The sequence below is a fragment of the Gopherus evgoodei genome, chromosome 2, assembly GCF_007399415.2.
Source record: "Gopherus evgoodei ecotype Sinaloan lineage chromosome 2, rGopEvg1_v1.p, whole genome shotgun sequence".
Taxonomy (NCBI): Eukaryota; Metazoa; Chordata; order Testudines; family Testudinidae; genus Gopherus; species Gopherus evgoodei.
In genome coordinates, this window is record NC_044323.1 from 297,930,080 (window position 1) to 297,938,775 (window position 8,696).

Below are 8,696 nucleotides of genomic sequence, written 5' to 3' on the forward strand. Positions count from 1 at the left end.
ATCAACATACCTCTCTGCCTTTCTTAGCTCCTCCAGTTCCGCCACCCTGGCCTCCAAAGTCCGTACGTGGTCTCTGAGGGCCAGGAGCTCCTTGCACTAAATGCACACATACGCCACCCGCCCACAAGGCAGGTAATCATACATGCTACACTCAGCACAATAAACTGGATAGCCCCCACTCTGCTGCTGGGCTTCTGCCTGCACTGTCTCCTAGTTAATGGAAGGGTGGTTTAAAGAAAGGGGTTTTGGAATATGGTTTGGATTATAGGTTTTAAGGGGACTACAGGCGAACAGGTAGGACCGACAAGGGACCCCCCCTCCCTTCCCACTCCCCTTGCCAAACTCCCTGTTAGCAGCCCCTGGTCGCAAGCTCCCTGGTCGCTTGTGCGGAGCTTTATAAAGCCCTGGCCTGAGTTAATGCCCCGCCTACTGATTAAGGCTCCTGGGATCAGGGGCCATACCAGGCAGAGTGGGGTCCTGCAGAGCCCCAGGCCATAAGGGTTTTGCCCACTGACCGGTGCTGGTCTCTGCTGTGCGCGTGGCCCCTGGAGCAGACCCTGTGACCACCCTGGGCTGCTCTTTGCATGGTCAGTCCCCCAGCTGCAGCCAGGGCTGGCGCTTCCATTTAGGCAGCCTAGGCAATCGCCTAGGGCGCCAGGATTATTTGTGGGCGGCATTTTGCCGGAGGGGGCGGCAGGCGGCGCTGGTGGAGCTGCTGCAGTCGTGCCTGTGGACAGGACAGGCGCTACCATTTAGGCAGCCTAGGCAATCGCCTAGGGCGCCAGGATTATTCGGGGGCGGCAGGCGGCTCCGGTTGACCTGCCGCAGGCATGCCTGCGGAGAGTCTGCTGGTCCGCGGCTCCGATGGACCTCCCACAGGCACCACTGCGGCAGCTCCACCGGAACCACGGGCCGATGGATCCTCCGCAGGAATGACTGCGGCAGCTCCACCAGAGCCGCAGAATCAACGTGGGGGGCGGCGAAATGGTCGTGCCCCTAGGGTGCGAGAAAACCTAGCGCCAGTCCTGCCTGCAGACGGTCAGCTGCTCCCACGGCTCCAATGGACCTCCCGCAGGCACCACTGAAGCAGCTCCACCGGAGCCCCGGGACCAGGGTGTGGGGGCGGCGAAATTGCCATGCGCCTAGGGTGCTAAAACCCCTAGCGCCGGTCCTGGCTGCAGCCTAATCCTTGCTGCTCCCTGGGCGTCTCTGGAGCCTGCGGGCTGTGGGGGGCTCCTGGGTCAGGCTCCCAGTGCAGATGGGAGGTCCCCAGCCAGCGCAGAGGTGGGCCTGGCACCTGTGACAGAAACCAGCCCCATGTTGGGCACAGCCGATGGCGGTCTGGCTCCACAGAGGGGTAGCCTGCTGGCATGTGGGGAGGGAAGGGTGACCTCTGAGCTCTGCGATGCAGCCCCCATTCTGTGTATGCAGTGCAGCCTGCAGGGACTCCAGTGCCTGTCTCACTAGTGTGGGATCTGAGAGTCCCTGGGTCCTGTAGCCTCACAGAGCTGCCTGTCCATATTAATTCAGATGGGACACTGCAGCTTGCCCTTTTTCCTGCCCGTTACTGGTGGCCCTGGGCACCTACCTAGTGAGCAGCCAGTGCAAAATCTGAGCCCCCACAGTATCTGTGACTGTCACTGTGGGAAGGCGCTAAGCCAAGGAGGCCGCTCTGACGTTGCCATATTGTGCAGGCAGCAGTTGAACCCTGTCTCTCCACCCAACCCCACCCAAAGCCCAGAGCAAAAGTGAGGAGAGAGTGAGACAGGGAACAAAAGCTTGAAAGGGGGATGTGGTGGTCATGTGTCCGGAGAGCCTGGGGGAAGAGCAGGGTCACAGGACCTGTGGCTGTGACATTAAAGGAGATGCTGACAAGTGAGGGCTGAAAGGCTTGAAAACCTAGAGTGTGGTATTCCCCTAGACTGAGGCCCAGCAAGTCGCGCTGAGCGCCATGGCGGTTGCACCCCAGATGAATAGAAATGTGTCCATGGTTTATTTTTAAACTCAGTGGAAACTGGTTTTGTTGTCTGGAGTCAAACCTGCCCCTGAAAGGTTTGCAGCCCGGTCCCTGCTCTCTTGTTCTAGCACACGAGACCCCGAGAGGGAATCTGACTACAGAGTTCATTTTTGAGAGGAAGGAAACAAGCTGGAGGAGAGAATCCTGGGGTAGGGGCCTGAGCCAGGTCAGCAGAATGAGAAGTGTCCCCTGCTGACAGCGGATCGGTTAGCCTGCCATCGATCCCAGGAAAGATCATGGGATGGTTAATTTGAGGCTCTATCTCAAGAACAGGAGGCTGCAAATATACTTAGAATCATAAACCAGAGGGTCAGAAGGGCCCACAAGGCTCGTCTAGTCTATCGCCCACCACGATGCAGGATTGGTTGTGTCTAAACCATCCCAGACAGACGGCTCCAGCCTCCTTCAGAAACCTCCAGTGAAGGAGCTGCCACAACCTCCCCAGGCCCCTGCTCTGTCCCATTGTCCGACTGTTCTTACAGGTAGGAAGTTTTTCCTGAGATTTAATCTAAATCTGCTCTGCTGGAGTTTGACCCCATCGCCTCTTGTCCTGCCCTCTAGGGCCAGAGACAACTTTTCTCCATTTTGATGGCAGCCTTTCAAGTATCTGAAGACCCCGATCATGCCCCCCAATCTCCTCTTTTCCAAACTAGACATACCCAGGTCCTTCAGCCTTTGCTCGTATGGCTGCATTCCAGCCCTCTGATCATCTTTGTCACTCGCCTCTGGATCCTTTCCACTTTCTATATCATCTCTATACCTTGGTGACCAAAACTGGACACTGTTCTCCAGCTGAGGCCTAACCAGCGCTGAGTAGAGCGGCCCTATCACCTCCTGGGACTTGCCTACTATGCTTCTGTTCATAGGGGCGGCAAGTTATATGGGCCCATGGGGCCTGGGTTCCAGAAAATTCAGGCCCGGGGGGTCTGGATCCAGAAAATTCAGGCCCAGGGGGCCAGGTCTCTCCCCCAGCCCAGCTTGCTGCCCCCATGGACCTCCCCTGAGCGTCCCTGCCTGCCCCCTGCCACGCTGCACTCCCTCGCCAGCCGCTGCCAGCTACAAGGGAGCGGCGCCGGGGGCAGGCTGAGGCGGCTACGGCGCCTACAGACGGAGGACGCACATGGCAGCCCCCCCCCCCGCTTCACCCCAGCAGGTGACTCCAAATCAACTCAGGGGCTGGGGGCCTTATTCAGGTTGGACCTCGTGAGCAGCAGCCTGGCGGGGCTTGGGGGAGTGTCATGCTGGGGAGGGGCCTCTCGTCTGCCCCAGAGCTTGCTGCTGCCGGCGGGGAGAGGGCTGGGGGGAGTCCTCCTCACTGGCCCCCTGTCCCAGCCCTGGGGCAGCCTGCCTGCTGCATCCCAAACTCCTCATCTCCAGCCCAGCCCCACGCCCTGCACCCCAACCCTCTGTCCCAGCCCAGAGCCCACACCCAGCACCCAACCCCCTCCCAGAGCCCATACCCAGCACCCAACCCCCGTCCCAGCCGAGTGCCGACACGCTGCACCCAAAGTCCCTCCCAGAGCCCACACCCAGCACCCAACCCCCTCCCAGAGCCCACACCCAGCACCCAACCCCCGTCCCAGCCGAGTGCCCACACGCTGCACCCAAAGTCCCTCCCAGAGCCCACACCCAGCACCCAACCCCCTCCCAGAGCCCACACCCAGCACCCCACCCCCGTCCCAGCCGAGTGCCCACACGCTGCACCCAAAGTCCCTCCCAGAGCCCACGCCCAGCACCCCACCCCCTCCCAGCCGAGTGCCCACACCCAGCACCCCACCCCCTCCCAGAGCCCACACCCAGCACCCAACCCCCTCCCAGAGCCCACACCCAGCACCCCACCCCCGTCCCAGCCGAGTGCCCACACCCTGCACCCAAAGTCCCTCCCAGAGCCCACACCCAGCACCCAACCCCCTCCCAGAGCCCACACCCAGCACCCCACCCCCGTCCCAGCCGAGTGCCCACACGCTGCACCCAAAGTCCCTCCCAGAGCCCACACCCAGCACCCAACCCCCTCCCAGAGCCCACACCAGCACCCAACCCCCTCCAGAGCCCACACCCAGCACCCCACCCCCGTCCCAGCCGAGTGCCCACACGCTGCACCCAAAGTCCCTCCCAGAGCCCACACCCAGCACCCCACCCCCTCCCAGAGCCCACACCCAGCACCCAACCCCCTCCCAGAGCCCACACCCAGCACCCCACCCCCGTCCCAGCCGAGTGCCCACACCCAGCACCCAAAGTCCCTCCCAGAGCCCACACCCAGCACCCAACCCCCTCCCAGAGCCCACACCCAGCACCCAACCCCCTCCCAGAGCCCACACCCAGCACCCCACCCCCGTCCCAGCCGAGTGCCCACACGCTGCACCCAAAGTCCCTCCCAGAGCCCACACCCAGCACCCAACCCCCTCCCAGAGCCCACACCCAGCACCCCACCCCCGTCCCAGCTGAGTGCCCACACGCTGCACCCAAAGTCCCTCCCAGAGCCCACGCCCAGCACCCAACCCCCTCCCAGAGCCCACACCCAGCACCCAACCCCCTCCCAGAGCCCACACCCAGCACCCAAACTCCATCCCAGAACCTTAGGCGTGTGGGGGTGGGCGGGGGAGGAGGGGTGGGACTTGGACCCATGCTGGGGACCGACAAAAATTATACAAACCTGCCACCCCATCTGAAATCGCATTTGTTTTGTTTTTGTTTTGCAATAGCATCGCATTGCTGACTTGTGTCCAGGTTGTGATCCACCACAACTCCCAGATCCTTCCCAACAGTGCTGCTGCCAGGTCAGTTACCCCTCCCCGCCCCAGTCCGTATTTGTGCATTTGGTTTTTCTTCCCTAAGTGGAGCACCTTCCATTTCTCTTTCTTGAATTTCACTTTGTCATCAGGGCCAGCACAACCCATTAGGGGACCTAGGTGGTCGCCTAGGGCGCTAACATTTGGGGGGCAGCGACTGCGGCGGCCGGATCTTTGGCCACTGCGGTTGTCGACGGTATTTCGGGGGCGGGGCCTTCTGCCGCCTAGGGCGCCAAAAAAGCTGGTGGCGCTCCTGTTTGTCATCTATAACCCAGTTCTCCAGTTTATCAAGATCCCTCCAAATTTTAGCTCTATCCTCCAAAGTGTTGGAAATCTCCACACAGCTTTGTGTCACCTGCAAACTAGATCAGTATACGCCCTAGTCCAGTGAGTCTCAAACTTTTTTTCTGGCGACTCCTTTCACACAGCAAGCGTCTGAGTGGGACCCCCTCTAATAAATTAAACATGCTTTTTAATATATTAAACACCATTATAAATGCTGGAGTCAAGCGGGGTTTGGGGTGGAGGTTGACAGCTTGTGACCCCCCCCCAATGTAATAACCTCACAACCCCCTCAGGGGTCCCAGCCCCCAGTTTGAGAACCCCTGCTCTAGTCCTACATCCAGGTCATTAATGCAGATGTTAAATAACACCGGACCCAGAACAGATCCCTGTGGAACCCCACTTGAGACCCCCTGCCAATCTGAGGGTGTTTTTTAATATACGTATTTTATTGGTCATAGAAGCTGCCTGGAATGATAACAGTACAGAATTCAGTGTGACTGGCTTAAACGCCTTCTTCGGGGAAAGTTGTTCCAGCAGCTGAGTCGAGGTCCAGGGGTCCCACTTGCATTGCTGCAGGAAGTTAATGTTTCAATGCTGCTTCCTCCAACCATCATGCTTCAGATACTCATAGTTCCGAACATAGCTGACAACATAACCAAAAATCACCATAGCGATACCACCGACGCCCCCTTCACACTGACATACTCATTTAAGTAAATCTGTCATAACCTCTTCATGCAGCCCCAGCCAGCCCCAAGGGGGTGAAATCCTGCACTGCAATCCAGCTGACCCAGCTTCACATCCAGGGGCCTGGTGTCTTGAAAGGGAACGGGCTGGTCCCTCACCAACATCATTCCATTAACAGCTTCTCTTTCTCTGTCACTGTTTAACCAATGCTGTATCCGCCTACCAGTAGTTCTGCCAAGCCACATTTCTCCAGCTGACTTAGCAGAATGTCACGTGGGACTGTGTCAAGAGCCTGGCTGACGTCCAGGTGTATTATGTCTCTCACATTTCCCCGTCCAGCCAACCAGTGACCCGGCCAAGAAGGAAATCACACGGTCCCTCACCCCAATCAGTCATGCCTGTGACTGTGCAGGGCCTGGGCTCCCCTCCACACACAGGCCCTGGCTGCATTATCGGGACAGGTCCATGGATGCCAACCAGGGGAATTCACAGCACACGGGGGACCACACTCTGGGCGTCTGTTTGCCTGCAGCTGCTCTTTGTCCTCCTCTTGCTGGCCTGGGTGGAGCAGGCCAGAGCGGCTATGGCCGGCACTGCTGCCCCACTGCACACAGGCTGCCCACCTCCTGCAGCCCCATGCGGGGAAGATCAATGGTGGAACTCCCTGCAGGCAGGACTGGAGTAACCTTTTGTGGGCTCTGGCATCCGGCCCATAGCCCTGCCCCCATATTCTGCCCCGAGACCCCACCCACCACTCGCATGGAGGGGGCGGAGAGGAACAGGCAGGGCCTTGGGGGGAAGAGGCTGAGCGGGGGTGGGCCCTTGGGGCGAGGGGTGGGCAGAGCAGGGGATGGGGAACCCAGTACTGCCTGCAGGGCTCCCCACATCCCTGCACCGGCCTGCGGAGCGCTTGTGTGTGAATCTAGAGGAAATAAAGGGGCCCAAGATGTTAACCTGCCCCTGTCACTACCTGGAGCTGCACAATGTTACACGAGGTCTGGGATCCCGGGGGCTGAGCCAGCTCGGCCCCATGGCAAACGCCCCATGAAACGTCCCGTCACCCTGCACAGGGAAGTGGCACGTCAGTGCGAGCGCTGGACACGTCAGGCGTTCCGTAGGCTGGCACGGTGACAGCGCCCATCGGGCTGTTCGGGGAACAGAAATCACCTGCCCCATGGGCCCGGGCTCCCGGCCGTGGGCAATCGAGAGCCTTGGCCAGCTCAGCCGCGCGTCTCTCGACGTGCTGGTGTGGTTGGGTGGCTCAGACTCCGGCTCCCTTTGGCCCCAGCAGCAGAGACTGGTCCAGGGCCTCGGGACTTTAACGACTTTCACTCACTGCTCGTGGCTCAGCTCCCACTTAGGGCTCAAGTGCAGGAACAATTATCACAACAGGTCCCCATGTCCCTCAACCTGCTACAGCACCTCTGTACCCACCTGCAGAGCTCCCCACATCTCTGTATCGCCCAGCACCCCTGTATCCCCTGCAGAGCGCCCCATATCCCTGTACCCCCAGCAACACCTGTACCCTCCACAGCACCCCCATATCCACCTGCAGAGTTCCCCACACCCCTGTACCCCCAGCACCTCCTGTAGCCCCCAAGGCACCCCCATATCCACCTGCAGAGCTCCCCACACCCCCGTACCCCCAGCACCGCCTGTACCCCCCACGGCACCCCCATACCCACCTGCAGAGCTCCCCACACCCCCGTACCCCCAGCACCGCCTGTACCCCCACGGCACCCCCATACCCACCTGCACAGCTCCCCATACCCCTGTACCCCCAGCACCGCCTGTACCCCCCACGGCACCCCCATACCCACCTGCAGAGCTCCCTACACCCCTGTACCCCCAGCACCGCCTGTACCCCCCACGGCACCCCCATACCCACCTGCACAGCTCCCCACATCCCCGTACCCCCAGCACCGCCTGTACCCCCCACGGCACCCCCATACCCACCTGCAGAGCTCCCCACATCCCCGTACCCCCAGCACCGCCTGTACCCCCCATGGCACCCCCATACCCACCTGCACAGCTCCCCACAAACCCCGTACCCCCAGCACCGCCTGTACCCCCCATGGCACCCCCATACCCACCTGCACAGCTCCCCACATCCCCGTACCCCCAGCACCGCCTGTACCCCCCATGGCACCCCCATACCCACCTGCACAGCTCCCCACAGCCCCGTACCCCCAGCACCGCCTGTACCCCCCACGGCACCCCCATACCCACCTGCAGAGCTCCCCACATCCCCGTACCCCCAGCACCGCCTGTACCCCCCACGGCACCCCCATAGCCACCTGCACAGCTCCCCACATCCCCGTACCCCCAGCACCGCCTGTACCCCCCATGGCACCCCCATACCCACCTGCACAGCTCCCCACACCCCGTGTCTCCCAACTCCGTACGCAGCTGTGGAGCTCCCCCACCCTCACCCCGTGCTGCCTGCAGAGCTGGGGGGCAGGGGAAGGGGCAGGGAAACTACAGGGTGCGCAGAGTTAACAGCTCTATGGGGGCCCGCAGCCCCCCACCACTGGCCCGAGGAACCAGTGACTGTCTGCAAACAGCGACAGAGCCCCGCCCCCCGCCTGCAGCCCCGCCCCCGGCACCTCCAGGAGCCCCGCCCCCCGCCTGCAGCCCCGCCCCCGGCACCTCCCGGAGCCCCGCCCCCCGCCTGCAGCCCCGCCCCCCGCCTGCAGCCCCGCCCCCGCCTGCAGCCCCGCCCCCGGCACCTCCCGGAGCCCCGCCCCCGCCTGCAGCCCCGCCCCCGGCACCTCCCGGAGCCCCGCCCCCGCCTGCAGCCCCGCCCCCGGCACCTCCCGGAGCCCCGCCCCTCGCCTGCAGCCCCGCCCCCGGCCTGACGCGACGTGTTCGCTCGAGTGGCGGTCGCGGCCCCGCCGCTGCCTGGTAGCGCCGGGGGG